The sequence below is a fragment of the Erpetoichthys calabaricus genome, chromosome 6 (genome assembly GCF_900747795.2).
Source record: "Erpetoichthys calabaricus chromosome 6, fErpCal1.3, whole genome shotgun sequence".
Classification (NCBI taxonomy): Eukaryota; Metazoa; Chordata; class Cladistia; order Polypteriformes; family Polypteridae; genus Erpetoichthys; species Erpetoichthys calabaricus.
The window spans coordinates 20,695,702-20,712,643 of NC_041399.2; positions in this window are offsets into that span (position 1 = coordinate 20,695,702).

Below are 16,942 nucleotides of genomic sequence, written 5' to 3' on the forward strand. Positions count from 1 at the left end.
TTGTGTGAGGACCATTCGGATGAATTTGTGATAAGCTTGGGTAATAACTAAATTACAGATATGATACATACCATCTGCACACAGTAATTTAGATGATTTACTACAACAGCCCAGCTGTGTCATGTGATTTGATCGCCTAAAAGATTTCTTTTACTTAGAAAAATCTGCCCTTGGCTTGATTGAATATCTGGCACAGATTGCTCCACTGGTTAATCATATAAGAAGGTGGGCAATATGTCGTATCTTCCCTTGTGATGAAAGAGTCTATGAAAACCTATTAAGGCATCAATTTATTGTCACATCATCTAACAAATGCCATTCAGTAATATGATTAGTTTTATTTTTGATCCTCTGCTCCTTTTGTATGTGTACATATTGCAGGATCATTAGCCGTGTAGTGCTTTAATATGACTAATGCACCATTGTTAAGTGATATTACTATGGTGGCATACTCCCTTGTTAAAGTTTCATCTTATTTGTGTAAAAAGATAGATTTCTTTGATCCTACACCTTGAATACCATAAATAAATGTTGTTTTGTCATGTGTAATATTGTAGCATTGGACTGTAGAGAAAATTTGATCAGTGACAAGTAACAATGATCATGGAAAATATAATTATTATTTAAATATAGATCCTGGGACAGAGGTACTGATGAAGACTACTCTAGATACAGTATGCTACCTTCAGAAAGTATTTGGACGCCTTCACTTTTTACACCAGGGGTCCCCAATTCTGGTCCTGGAGGGCCACAGTGGCGGCAGGTTTTCATTCTAACCCTTTTCTTAATTAGTGACCTATTTTTGCTGCTAATTAACTTCTTTTGAATTAATTTTAATTGACTTGTTTTTTAAGATTTGTTCTCAGAATTTCTTCATTGTTCCTCTAAATTGCTTCATGTCTTTCCTTAAATTGCACCCAAACAGAAATGAAACGTGAAGTGAGTGAGCCAACAGAAGACCACCTAAGTCAGGGCCTCAAACTCCAACCAATTTCACTCCAACCAGTCGCTTCATTAGGTGCCAAGTTTTGTTGTTAATTAAACCCGTTCTTTAATTCCATGGCTTGCTGCTGCTTTCATTGTGCAATAGCAAACAATTTCCAAAATTGTTGATTTTCTCTTTTCTAAGAGCACTGATCAAATGTTTTGAGGACCTGAGTAGATCAACATTCCTGAGACCTTCATCTTTCTTTATTTTGCAGATATTGTATGATGGACACAGTTTTGCTGGTCATGCTTTGGCTCATTTTGCATCTCATTATTATTTGGCTGCTAATCAAGGAAAAAGAAACGATTAAGGGGTCTGAGTCTTCAAGAGCAAGTGAATTAAAATTAATTCAAAAGAAGTTAATTAGCAGCAAAAACAGGTCACTAATTAAGAAAAGGGTGAGAATGAAAACCTGCAGCCACTGAGGCCCTCCAGGACCGGAGTTTGAGATCCCTGTTTTCCACATTTTGTTATATTGCAGACTTGTACTAAAATCATTTAAATTAATTTTTCCCCAAATCAAGCAACACTCAATAACGCCAAAAAAGACAAAGAGAAAAGTGAATCCAGCAGGGGGCGCTAGTTCCCTGGTTGGAATAAGTTCTTTTGTAATTGCAGCATGTTAACTAACCCGAAACTATATAGATATAATATAAAAAGGCAATACCCTTCCCTTAGTGATACGGCGGTAAGAAATCACATAGGAGAAATAATTTAGTTTTCTTTAATGACGGTTTACGCGGAATAACAGACAGGAAGCCATGACAAGACCTTGTGTAGAGTCTGCCATTTTCGTTGATGTGTTGGAAGGATTTCCCGGATTGGATGACGGTATCATCCATCCATCTGTCTTCTTCCAAGGTGTGCTGGGCAATGCTTATACTCTTTCTCCATGTGCAGGCCCCCACTTAGGTAAATCATGCCTTTCCAAACAAGGAAAAGTCATGCTGACTCTGACACACAGAAAAAGTATAATGCCCATTTCGCAGTTGTACCTTTCTTGTTTTCTAATGCTTGCCTAGCAGTTCTAAATGATGAGCCCCTGTGTGCCAAATCTGGCCTTGTGTTAGCTGTACATGTGAGTGGATTTATAAAATATTTTTGCACAGAGCACAGTGACATATTAGACTTACTGTATATACTTATTACACACAGGAGTTTAGAAATATAAAAAATTTCCTAAATAAAACCCTGAAGTATCACATTGATGTAAGTATTCAGACCCTTTCCTCAGTACTTTGTTAAAGCCCCTTTATCAACGATTACAGCCTGGAGTCTTCCTGGGTATGACACGACGAGCTCCACGCACCTCCATTAAGGGATTTTCTGCCATTCTTCTGTGAAGATCCTCTCCAGCTCTGTCAGGTTGGATGGAGACCATCAGTGGGCAGATATTTTCTAGTGTCTCCAGAGATGTTTGATTGGGTTCGAGTCTTGGCTCCGGTTGGGACACTCGAGAATGTTAAAACTGATATATCTGACACTGTTTTAATGCTAAATTGATTTCATCTTATTCAAGCAGACAGACACCCAATGCAGTGTGGAAAAAGGACGGGCACAGCCATCTGTGTGAATAAGGAGCATATTACAGGGTTTCTTGACCCAAGGTATTCAATAACGTTTATTTTTTGATTTATGGCTACCTTAATGAGTTAAAATTATTTAGCATTGTTCCATAATGCTATTTTGTTGTCCACATGGATGTTGCCGTTTTCAGGCATTAGTGCTTGGTGGTTGTCATTGCAGTGTTTCCCATAATTCTGTGGGATGGAGGGATGGTGAAGTGCATGACAGCTTCAACGCAATCATATCCTGTAAAGGTCAGCACAAGTATCCAAGCCTGGATAAAAACAGGTGTTTTATTAGCAGGTCTTTCTTTAGTGTGGTTCTGGTTACAAGAATCAAGTTTTTCTGACTTTTTGACAGAAGATTGATTTTGATTTCCAGTTAATGAACTTTAGCACGGCTTAGTGTCCGTCTCCTTACCTGGCCCTTTCATTAAAAATACACTTAACACGCACATCAGGTGGGATGAATATTTAACAATGTTGTACTGATGGTGTGTGCATGTGACTAGATACCTGACATGTGGGTTATGCAATAGGAGACACTTGAGACTTTTTCATGGATCTTTTGATATTGTTTCCTGTGTTTCAACTTCCCCTTTCATTGAAGTCCATTGAATCAGGAACCTTTGTGATCTATGTGCTTCATTGTCATGAAAAAGGAGTTTCTGCCAAGTCAAAATGGGTGAAACATCCAAAACAATCTGGGGACAGGTCAAAATCTTAACAAGTCTGCCCAGGGGAGGCTCACCTGATTTCAGCCAAGCTCCTCAAAGGAATCTGCTGGCTTTAGCTGGAGTTTCAGCAGGCCTCAAACATGGAGAGCTGGCAAAAAAACTATAAATATCTCCAAAAGCCGTATAAGAGGAAGGATGAATGTTAACCTTAGGCTTGTAAGAACAGTGTAAACAAAGGATCTTAGTAAAAAGGACATTTAAGAAAAAATATTTGGACGTGAACATCAGTAGGCTTTGCACCTTAAGAACCAAGTTACCTGAACTATTCTATAACATTTCAGTAATTATTTATCACTCTGAAGCTGATCTTTCTGATCATAAAATATGTCATTATGCTAACAATTGATGAAAATAATTTATAATTAATTGCAGAATTACAATATTTGAAGGTTCCTCTAGAGTGACTCTTTCTCTTGTACAATTTGCCTCATAAACTAATCAGCATATCGTCTTCTCAGTACAGGCTTAAGTTTTGAGTTTGGTATTTTTCCATCCAGTCGTGTTAGTTCTAGATCATCCTCAAGAAACTGTGACACACAGACAAACACATGCAAACACCCATCATTGAGATATCAATGTTTTTGGTATTAGGGGACCCTAAAATGTCGAGATTCGTTGAAAACCGGAGATCGAAATTTTTGACTAATCTAAAGCTAATGTATCTAAAGTATCTAAAAAATACAAGGAGAGGCTTCAAATTCAAAAACAGACACATAGGACACATAGGAGTTGCCTAAATGGGTGATCCAATAGAAAGTCTAAATTCACAGTCCAGTAATCAGAATTCTGCAAAACATTGCACGAAATACTCAAAAAAACAATAAATCCACACAGAAAAAGTGATACTCGCAGAACTCCAATAAATGATGAATGGTTTCCTCTTTTGAGCCTTTTCAGTCAGTTTAAATAGCCTAAGAGAGGGATCAGAAGTGGTCTCTTTAGGATGGTCATAGTCTTGTGGGGCCAAACATGATTCTGAAAAGTGAATACACATCTGTGGACAACCCTTTAAAAAGAATGTATTTAATAATGGTGAAATCCTGCGCTGCACAGGCCACACCCACAGGGCGTTTTCCTAAAACATCCTGTCCAAATCTGTCCTGTCCGTGCATTTTAAACCTCCGTCAGGGTTTCAGGAGAGAGAGACAAAGATACTGGACAAAAGACTTGACCCTGAGCGAAAATAAAAAGCTAAATTTGTTGTTATCCATTCAGGAGCTCAGCAGCAGAAAGTGACTGAAGTTTAGTAATTAATTTGCACGTTGTAATGAGACAGACAGGCAGACACATGTAGACCACTGCAGCTACTGGGCTCCACATGTTTGCGAAGGGCATCTGTCTGCTACAATATCTTTCTGTCATTCTGACTATTGCATCACTATATAACATAACAACAGGAAATACAGTTTAGATAAGCGTTGTGGTCTATGGATGTACAACATGTTAAAATGCAGTGGCTATTTTGTCAAGGTGTTGGTGCATTTCCAATTAGACAATAATGTTAACTTTCTTTAGTTACTTTTTAGACATACAGTCAGAAGGTGGATGATGTGCAGCTTCATCTGTGCATTTACTGGTGTCGTTAGGCAGATTTGTTATTCTGGTGTTTTGAGTTCTGAAATCTGCATCTCCTGTGCCTCTTTGTTATCAACTCTATTAATGGCAGTCCTTTAGACAAAGTGTGACACACCGTTTGGTTCAAATGCATATTTCTTATTCATGTTTTCATGACTATAGCTGCCAATCCTTTCAAGTTTACATCGACTCCTACGCCATTGTCATACCTCTGAACAACAGAGAGCACACACAGCACCTGTGACAACATGTCGTTCATGATTATCACTCGTCCATTGATGCCGCAGAATGTCAATGCTTAATCTGATGCTACAGAAAGGCTTTTTTCCTTGCATCAGGTTATGTTTATATTTAAAATGTACATTGTGCTCTCTGTGCTCTCCATTTATATGTCCAATAAAGTTTTTTTAGGAGGCTTTTTGACTGTAGATGATTCATTGTATGCAGGAGCTTACTGCTTGTCAGACCAGGCTAATGAGAGCACCTCTGATATTTGCAGCAAAATCGCCACCCTTATTTTGAGTGCTGCCTTCTTGAGGCATTGGATTGGCTTACAAATGTGACACTCAGTAAGGTATCTAATTGTTCCCACCCACTTTTAAGCAAAATTCACTCATGGTTGTCTCCAGATATATATATTATACATCAGGCTTCTGTGAGACTTCTTAGGGCTACACCCACAAAGAACATAAAACATAAGTAAATTTAAAGACATAGTACAAAAGTACCCAATTATAAACAAAATCAACAGAAATAAAATTAAAGTATTTTCTTACCCACTTGATCCAGATCAGGATTATGAGAGATGCTGAAGCCTGTCCAGCTAACATGGGGCACAAGGTAGAAAGAAACCCTGGTCAGTGCGACAATCCATCACAGTGCGAACACACACACACACACACACACACACACACCAGGGCCAATTTAGTGTAACCAACCCACCTAACCTGCATGTCCTTGTACAGTTGGAGGAAACCAGAGCACCCGGGGGAGAACTTGCAAATTCCATGCAGGGAGGACCTGGGATGTGAACCCCATTCTGCTTATTGTGAGGCAGTAGCGCTACCACTGCCACCCCATATAAAAATAAGAAAAATAACAATAAAAAGACAGCAAAAATATAAAACGTCTAAACACGCTAGTGCATAACATTTAGTGAAAAAACGTGATAATAGTTTTTTTCGTGTCCATCACTACAAACAAACCAAGGTTTGGAACTAATTTTTAAAAAAGTGTCATTTTTGGGTGGAGTATGCCTTTAAAGTCTGCCCCCATCAGGTGCGTATACTTAGGACAACACACATTGACCTGCTGCTTCACTGCTCCCTACAATTTTTCAGTAAAATGCACTGTAGCTCCTGTCCTTGAGTTGCCCATTTAGCTTTTAGGATTCATGCTTAAAAATAAATAAATAGATAAATAAAAGAAAATGAAATAAAAAATCTCTGGAAATGTCACTACTTGTATTTTTAAGCAAAGATCAAATTATTGAAGATCTATAATAATAAAGAAAAATACATGTAACTTACGTTTTATTCTATAAGTAAAGCAAAGATCCAAGTTAAATCTAATAAAGAAATGCTTTACAAAAGTGGAAAAAATGAAAGGTGAAAAAATGTATTTCCCAGTGCTGAATGCCATCCAATTTGATTTTTTTAATGTTGTAAAATAACTGCCTCTGAGAATTGAACATGTAATATAAAGTCCAGCAGAGTAAATTAAAACAGTGAAAAATACTATAATAAAAAAATCAAGTAATGAGCTTATTATGACTATTTACAAAATGCCTACTCGTAATGCAATCTACATCAATGAGACCATGAAGGGAGCCACAGAGTGGAAGTCCCTGAGAAACAAAGGATCTGTGTTTGTGTGTAAGAAAAATGAAAGAGCTTTTCCTTAACCTTGCTAAATATTGCATGGAGTGTTTTGATATTTCAATGTCCTCTTTAGCTTGTGTGTGGTTTGTGTTTGAAGCATCACAGCTCCTGGGTTCAAATCTTGGCCCAGTCACTATGTCTGTATAGTATTTCCCTCGGTATTCCAGTTTTCTGTTATTTTCTGTTTTTCACATACAGTGGATTCAGAAAGTATTCCGACTCCATTACAACCTACACTTCATTTTAAATATATAAATTTGCCATTTTCACCTATCCATCTACACTCAATAATCCATAATGTCTAAGTAAAAATGTTTTCAGAAAGATTGGTCATTTTTTTTTAACTCAAAAACTGAAATCTCTCAGTATTCAAAACTTTAATTCAGCATTTTGTAGAAGTTCCTTCACCAGAAATTACAGCTTTGAGTCTTCTCAGGTAAGTCTCTAAAGGTTCTTCACAACTGAATTTGAGAAGTTCATCCCATCCTTCCTGGCAGATTCTTCCAAGCTCCATTAGAATGGAGGTTTAGCCCCTGTAATCTGCCATCTTCAGGTATCTTCAAAAATGTTCAGTGGGGTTTAAGTCTGGGCCACTCAAAGAGAGTTAAGGACTTGTCCTGAACACACTGTGGAGTTGTCATGGCTGAGTACACTCTAGAGCAGGTTTTCTTCAAGGACCTCTGTATTTATCTTTTCCTCATTTCTGACCAGTAAAGTCAAATGCCAGGTACGGACCAAGGAATATGGTGTCCTTGACCAACTCCTCCACAGAGCCCTCAATATGCAGTGGGCTGTGGACAGCATGGGCCTTCTTGATTTTAACAATCACCTGTTTCATCTTAACCATATTAAGATACAGACTATTGCACTTTCACCTGCCCACCAATCATTGTATCTCCGTTTTGTAAGATGATTAATCTGAATGCTGATGAGACCAACTGCCATTGTGTCATCAGCAAACTTAATAATGGTGCTAGAATACTCTGCCGACATATAGTCAGTAGTCAGCAGAGTGAACGGAAGTCAGCTGAGTATGCAACTCTGGTGGTGGTGCTAGTGTTCAGCATTATGGTGCAGGAGATGGTGATTCTGATGTGGACTGTCTGGGGTCTTTCTGTTTGGAAGTACACGATCCAGTTGCATAGTGAAGTGTTATAGCTTAGCAGACTCGACTCCCCTATGAGCTTCTAAGTTATGATGGCGATGAATGAACTGAAGTCTATGAAGAGCATTCTAGCATAACTGTCTCTTTTGTCCTGATGAGACCTTAAATAAGAATGATTCATTCTTAGGTTTTACTTTTCTTAACCTTCTTCAAAATTCTAACAGTGTCACATGTGTGTGCATAAGGAAACAACTTAAGGGCTCTGGTGATTGTAATTCCCCTCCGCTCCAGGGGTTGGCACTGTGTCGTAATGCCTTTTCTCTTCCTTCCTCTGCAGACCAGAATATTGAAGGCTATAACACCACTGATGTCACTTCTGGTGTCTGTCCACCTGGAAGGAGTTAAAACTATCTATCTTGAAGAACTCGCATCTGGAAAGACATCTCCACAATTATTGCATGTTTTTTTTTTTGTGATTATTTGACTTCAGTTATATGGGGTAACTGGGAGAAAACAAAAAGAGACTGTCAATTATAGTTTTAAGGTCATTAGAAAGTGTGTTAATTGGTAATCGATTCAAAAAGTAATCAAATTGTATGGTTGGTTTGGTATAACAAATGATGCTGGCCTTACCCTGATAGATAGATAGATAGATAGATAGATAGATAGATAGATAGATAGATAGATAGATAGATAGATAGATAGATAGATAGATAGATAGATAGATAGATAATGCACTATATAATAGATACATAAATGAAGCACTATATAATAGATAGATAAATGAAGCACTATATAATAGATAGATAGATAGATAGATAGATAGATAGATAGATAGATAGATAGATAGATAGATAGATAGATAGATAGATAGATAGATATGTGTCCATCACTATGTAGCTCTAATATCTTGTAATTCTACTTTTCATGTTAACATGATTTATTCACTTGCCTTCTGATTCATTTGCCAAGATAGCAATGGAGTTTATTTCTTCCGAACAGCTCCAGAGATTCATTTTCCCCATTAGTCCCTGTCTCTATGGAGTACGAATGTTCGTCTCATATCCTTTTGGATTTTGTCTGAACAATGACAAGTTTCCTTCATGTAAACAGTCCCCTTATATGAGTGATTGTGGATATGTTTCTCCCATATGATCCTCTAATGGATTAAACAAGTTCAGGATGTAAGTATATATGAAAAAGTTAGAGTTACAGTACATTATCTTATACATGAATTTAACAACTGGTACCATGTTTTTAGAAAAGGTCTGATTAAGAACCTTTGATTTAAATTGAATAGGAACAAAGCTTCTGCACTTAAAAGAAAGAAATCCTCATACCCAGAGCATTTGAGATGATAAAAGTGCATGGAAAATTTGACATGAAATGACTTTCACCACAAGAGACTTCAGATTAGTCAAGTCAAGTCAAAATTTATTTATAGACCACAGTTAAGGCCACAGGAGTGATTTCTAAAGTGCTCTACATGAAATTAAATAAACAAAATCAAAGATTGATAAATAAAAAAATAAAAACAATAAACAGTTGTCACATAACAATTAGTAGCACATAAAAACTCATCATGAGTGACTACAGGCCAGGGGTGAAAAAAAATGTGTTTTCATCAAAGATTTAAAAATTGACAGGGTTGGAGCTGCTCTTATCTGAAGGGGTAGGCTGTTCCAGAACTGAGGAGCTGTCACGACAAAAGCACGATGACCTCATTTCTGTCAGCTTGATCGTGGTAAGGCAAGTAGCAACTGGTCGGATGATCTCAGGAGATTGAGAAAAGGTATAAGAGACAAAGAGAGTCAGACAGATAAGCTGGGACGCTTCTGCAATGAAAGGACAGGGGGAGACCATGTGCTCAGGGCATTATATCCCCCAGAACGCTAGAAGGCAGCCCCCCTGGGTTGCTATGGCAACATGGACTCCCACAGGGCTTCATGGGAGTTGGAGTTTTGTACAGCCCCGTGGTTGCTGCCAGGGGGTGCTGTAGGAACTGCAGAGCCCATTACTCTAGATCCAGAAGTGCTGCCAGAAGATGACTATGGGACAGCTGGAAGAGTTGCTCTATAAAAGAAGCTGCCTCACTCCATTCAGGGAGCCAGAATCGGGAGGAGGAATTCTAAGCTTGCAGGGAGGGGTGGAGGTGGAGGTGGATTGAGAAAGAGAGAGAGAGAGAGAGAGAGAGAGAGAGAGAGAGGGAGGAGGAAAAAAAAAAGAAGAAAAGGCAAAGTGTTTGCCGTTTATAGTGCTGTAACTGTGCTGAGTAGGTGGGAAACGAGTGAAAGTGTTTCCCACAAAAAATAAAAAATATGTTCTGCTGAACTGTATGTGTTGGGTTTGGGGAGCTGGTATGCCCCCTGCAGGCCACAAATGATTAATTTACATTAAGAACATTAACAATGAGGATCTCTTACGCAAAGCAGGATCACATAAAACTGATACATCCTGGGATCTCTGGAAATCAGGACTTTTATTGGTTGATTGTGTATGGTATCATCGTTTAAAATAGCAGAATAACTGTAAAGAAGTCCCAGAGATATTCAGATTCTTGAAAATAATGACATAACTTCAAATGGAAATTTTGTGATTTAATGGAGGGAATTGTATGCAATTAATTTTTTCATGCCATTCTTTAGAACACTTTTTTAATGTTGATAACTGCATTTTTGCGTAGGAAGTAGCATTTCACATAATCTTACCTAGACAAAGCATATAGAGACATAAAGTCTGAATAGGGTGGGATCATTAAACTACGTTAGCCGCATTATGTTAAGAAAGAAAGTGATACATTAGGACAAAGGCTAGTGCTGCTTACAGTCTTACAGTTCCACAGGCCTGGGTCTCAGTTCTGTGCCTTTATTTATCAAGTGAATAAGAATGACACCTAGGCACTGCAGTAAAAGTCACAATAGAATAAGAATTTGTCCTACCTCAGAGTAGGACATGAGAAGTAGTGATTAAGCATCCTACAGCAGAGAGGAACAGGAGTTTGAGAATGGAGGACATCACAATTTTACAGCAAACCCTATCAACAAAATGGCACCCATTAAGGCGTTTTGTAATATCCTTGGAAATCACAGTGATGTTTTAGGAGAACCTGTTACAAGGACTGCCATCTCAGCAGCACTCCATCAATCAGGCGTTTATGACTGAGTGGCTAGATGAGAAAAGAGCATATGGCAAACAGCATTTAAAAGGCCCTGAGATCTTGAGGAAAAGAGCTTGGCAGAATTACAAAGATTATGTCTGTCCAGGCAAAGACCAGGCTCTGCTCATCATCTGTCTGATACCATCTCTACGCTGAAGCATGGTGTTGGTAGTGTTATGCTAAGGGGATGCTTTTTAGTGTCAGGGACAGGAAGACTGATCAGAATTGAAGGAAGGTGGAATTCAGTCAAATGCAGAGGGATCCTTGAAGAAAACCTGCTTTACGGTACACACAGCCTCAGACATGACAAAGACCAGAAAGATACAGCTAAGACAACACGGCTTCAGGACATGTCTCTGATTGCCCTTGAAAGGCCCAGACTTAAACCCAAGAGATAATGTGTGCGGAGACCAGAAGATGTCAGTTTATGGCCACGTCCCATCCAATCTTGAGAAGATCTGCCAGAAAGAATCGAATAAACTGACCAAATCAAGGTGTGCAAAGCTAGTAGTTACCCAAGAAGACTCAAAGATACTAATTATTGCCAAAGGGGCTTCTACAAAGTACTGAAGTAAGGAGTCTGAATACTTTTGTGAATGAGAGATTTCGATTTTTGCTTTTGAATGAATTTGCCAGCCTTTCTGAAAACAGGCTTTCACTTTGTCATTTTTTATTATAGAGGGTACACTGATGGGCAAAAATGAAAATTTATCCATTTGAAATCAAATCTACAACACAATAAAGTGTGCAGAAATGAAAGTGGTCTGAGCATTTTCTGAAGCTACTGTATAATACATCCATCTTGAAATATCTATAAAAATTTCACAATTACAGTAGCATGTGAGATTACTCTGTTGCAAGATGTTAGCTGTGTTTTTTCAGATTTGGAGACGCTGAAATTGCATTTGCTGCTATAAACTTTCCATTACCATCTGATGAGATCAATGCATACTGTTGGTTGCCCAACATTTAGCTTCATTTGCCTTCCAGTAATGAATCACTTGAACAAAGAGTAATTTGTTTTAAAAGACAGAGACAAATTAAACCTATGCAATTGTTTTGGATCGTGACAGCTAGGTCATTTCAAATGTTCAATTTGCATTTGTTGTATTTATCAACACTATTTTCAATTAATTTAATCAAAGTAGGACGAAATCAATCAAATGCTACAGACACAGAAACATTTTGGGATTTCCCAAGTACAAGTACTTACAAAGTGAATTTCATTTAGATAGATAGATAGATAGATAGATAGATAGATAGATAGATAGATAGATAGATAGATAGATAGATAGATAGATAGATAGATAGATAGTGTTGAAGTTGGCTGACAATGAAGGCACTCAGAGACTCAGAACAAACAGCAGAATCAGGCTTTACTGTATGGCATGCATACAGACTCACTTAAGATGTAACAATGAGCCCCCAGCAACGGACACCTTTTACTTTTATTACAATTCTTATCATTTCAGCCATTATTCTTCCTCATCTGACGTTTAGCATTCCATTGCTCTAGTCCTGCCCCTAATTAATCTACCATTATCTCTCGGCTGGGTGGGTGTCAAACTCTTCGCTGTCCATCACATCTGTCTGACAACCCCTACCTGCACTCCCTTCTTTCCCAGCACTCACCATTTATTTATAACCCAAGAATTTACATTCCCCTTCTCATCAGGGGGCCAATCTCTTCTGAACTCTCCTGCACGTCCAGACTTTACCTTGAGAGATAATGGTGGTCTGTGGCTTATACAGGGTAATAAAAACATATAGGCATGAGCTTTTTAACTCCTAAGTCTTACATCTTAATACGTAACAAAATATATTGTCTACTTTTCTCATTTGTTTTTTAATACTTTATTAATATGTATAAATTACAAATTATAAGAATAGATTTTTCTATATTTTATAGATAGATAGAAGATAGATGAGAAGGGTGCTATATAATAGATAGATAGAATTTTATTTTGTTCCCAGAGGAAATTAATGTTTTACATTAGCTCTTTAAAAAAATAAATATATAAATAGACTAAGGGGCTCCACCCCCGGGTTTAGTTTACTGGATATACAATTTAGAGATTGTTATTTTCATGGGAATTGTTACATATGCATTACTTTCACTTTCACTGGGCGTGGTTACATCTCTTTCTCACTGGACGTATAACGCTGCTCGCGTTGTGAAGGGGGTGCGGCTGAACGGACGCTAAGGAGATGCCGTCGGATCATCTGCTGTCTTTCTGCTGCTGGTGAACTGCCTGTTCTGCTTGTCTCGCTGCCTGATCATTTCAAAGCCTGTACAGCAGCTGTCCTTTTGTCACTTCGCATCTCTGCTGCTCGTGTTGTGAAGGGGTGGGGGGTTGGTTAGGGTGGCTGAACGCATGCTAAGGAGAAGTGCTCGGATCATCTGCTGGCTTTCATTGCTGCGTGTTTTGCTTGTTGCTTGTCGTTGTTTTAAGAGCTCGGAGCACATGAAGCGTACCTTCCAAAAGCAATCCAACAACTGCTAGGTTAGATATCCGTGGACTTGTTTTAAATGATGTCTAACTGCCTTCTCTCGCGTGAAATTGTAAAAACAATACTTGTCCTTTACTTCCGGCCCAGGGCGTGGTTAAACCTGTTTCTCGCAGGACGTATAACACTGCTCACATTGTGAAGGGGGGACAGCTGAACACATGTTAAGGAGATGCCGTTATATCATCTGCTGTTTTTCTGCTGCCGCTGTCGCGCTACCTGTCGATCATTTCCAAACCTTGTACAGCAGCTGTCCTTTTGCCACTTTGTGTCTCTGCCGCTCGCGTTTTTTTAGGGTGGCTGAACGGATGCAAGGAGAAGCGGTCGGATCATCTGCTGGCTTTCTCCTGCTGGCGAGCTGTGTGTTTTGCTTGTCGCTTGTCGTTGTTTTAAAAGCTGGGAGCAAGTTAAAGTGTCTCTAGCGGGTGTTCAAATTGTCTTCCGTGAAGATCACGTCTTGTCTCCCTAATCTCCCTCCCCAAGATTTTTTTTTTATAATAGAGAGATAGATAAATAAATATATAATAATAGATAGATAGATAGATAGATAGATAGATAGATAGATAGATAGATAGATAGATAGATAGATAGATAGATAGATAGATAGATAGATAGATAGATAGACACAAAATTGTCTGAAAATTTTAAAAGGAAGAAAAGCTGTCCCTTGGAAGTCTCAGTCCCCACTGAGGCGTTATGCAGGCACATTACTGTTGGTATAAAGGAGGCCCAGTTGTGTTTCTTGACACACTTTTACTGAATGATCAGTGTTGGTGTGTCATGGAAAGGATGTACAGCATTGTTCATGATGGCACATGGTTTTGTTTTAATTCCTTCCTTTGCTACTACATCCAGGGGGTCCAGAGTGCATCCCATAACTAATTCTGCGCTTTTAATTAGCTTGTTGATTCGGTGGGCCTTTATTGAAGTGATGTTATCAGTCCAGCACACCATAGCCTAGAAATTCACACTGGCCATCACAGAGTTGTAGAAGATGTGAAGGATGTCACTTCCCATATTAACTAAATGCAGTCACCTAATGAAGAGCAGTCTGCTCTCTCCATTCGTATACAGTTCCTCTGTGTTCTGACACCAGATGTGTACCACCTCTACATCCACTCCCTGAACAGTAACCAGACAGAGAAGCTCTTCTGTGCAGCGAAAGTCAATTGTGTTGTGCATAAAGGAGCTTCATAACGTGTAAATGATAGCATATAAATATGACAAATAAAAAGAGATGCTTGTATAAGTGTGTGATTTTACAGCAGCGTCCAATTGTTCATGAAAATGTTTTTTCTTCCTGCCTGTCAAAAGGATATTATCTAAGATTTCATTGGTATTCTATTGCATTTCTTGAAAATAAACGAGTTTGAGGTGTAGAATTGAAAATGTCCTTGAGGTCTGCTTCTTGTCTGATTTTAAAATTCAAGTCAATCACTATCCTATAAGGTCTTATAAAAATTAATCATAGAGGAACATGCTCCTATAATTCAAAACAGAAAAGCTAAAGGATTTGAAAAAAAAAGACTATGGTATTTAAAGAAATGATTTTTTTGCACCTGTAGATAAAATCTTGCTTTATTTTTATTTTGATGTTCAGAATTTCCATTAAGTAATATGTCAAAAACATAAATCTGTTCTAGTCACTCTTGTGGTTTGATTTTAACCTTGTAGAGAGAGGGGATTCATACCCTAGTGATGTTTCTGGTCTGAAGTGAAAGATTTCAGTGACATATATAGAGGTGCATTTCCCAAGACCAGAACTCCACCATCAATTAGTGTGCTCCAAAATATCTGAAGAGGAACCTTAGTTATGGAATGGTAGGTAATGAGAACATGGGACGACATGTGGGCAGAAGATGAACTGAGGAGCCCTTACTGCTCAGCGGACAACACCAGTGTCAAGAAACAGGGACCAGCAGGGCCAGTAAGACACTGGGATGTTTTCTTGTGGACAGAGTTAAAAACATGATGGGAAAATTCTTATTTGAACTGATGGAAAAATAAAGCAGAGTGTCACCAGCATACAATGGAAATTAAATAAGGTATTAGATAGATAGATAGATAGATAGATAGATAGATAGATAGATAGATAGATAGATAGATAGATAGATAGATAGATAGATAGATAGATAGATAGATAGATAGATAGATCTACCATTATCTCTCGGCTGGGTGGGTGTCAAACTCTTCGCTGTCCATCACATCTGTCTGACAACCCCTACCTGCACTCCCTTCTTTCCCAGCACTCACCATTTATTTATAACCCAAGAATTTACATTCCCCTTCTCATCAGGGGGCCAATCTCTTCTGAACTCTCCTGCACATCCAGACTTTACCTTGAGAGATAATGGGGGTCTGTGGCTTATACAGGGTAATAAAAACATATAGGCATGAGCTTTTTAACTCCTAAGTCTTACATCTTAATACGTAACAAAATATATTGTCTACTTTTCTCATTTGTTTTTTAATACTTTATTAATATGTATAAATTACAAATTATAAGAATAGATTTTCTATATTTTATAGATAGATAGATAGATAGATAGATAGATAGATAGATAGATAGATAGATAGATAGATAGATAGATAGATAGATAGATAATTTATTAATCCCAAGGGGAAATTCACATTTTATTATTATTAATAAGTATAATTTATAATTTATTAGTATTAGGATTTGTAACAAAACTTCCCATTGGTAGCATATAAAGTAAAGTCTGTAATGTTCCAAATACTGACCCTTGAGGGACACCATATCTAACTTTATAGCTTAATAGCAGAGTACTACCAACACATTTCACTTTTAAAGAGGAGACAGAGAAGGATGAAGAGTTGGGGCAACCTCTTTCTGACCTCATGTAGTTGAAGGATTTGAAAAACAAACAAAAAAAAATCACACAATAATTGTGGAGACATCTTCTCAGAAGTGAGTTCAGAACAGAACTGGAAACAAGATGGCTGGTCTCCGGTTTGTATAGTCATGTGACAGGAAGGGGAGTGTCCAGACAATTGATGTCATCATTGAGTGGCTATCAATCTACAGATCTGCAGAGGGAGGAGAAGAGAAGGCATTAGAACATAGTGCCAACCTCTGGTTTGGTGGGTAATTACTGTCACCAAAGCTCTTTAACCGTCTCCCATGCACACACATGTGTGCGACACACTATATATGGTTGATTAATTTTCTGCAACCCTTTATTGTGTAGCAGATTTTATTTTAAATATATAAATTTTCCATTATTGCCCATCAATCTACACTTAATAACACCATAATGACAAAGGGAAAAAATGTTTAAAGAAAGATTTCAAAATCAAAATCTCTCATTCATATACCATATATACTCGTGTATAAGTCTGGTCTTAAAACCCAAAAAAATCGATCATAAAATCAGACCCTGACTTATACGCCCATTCAAAAATGCGA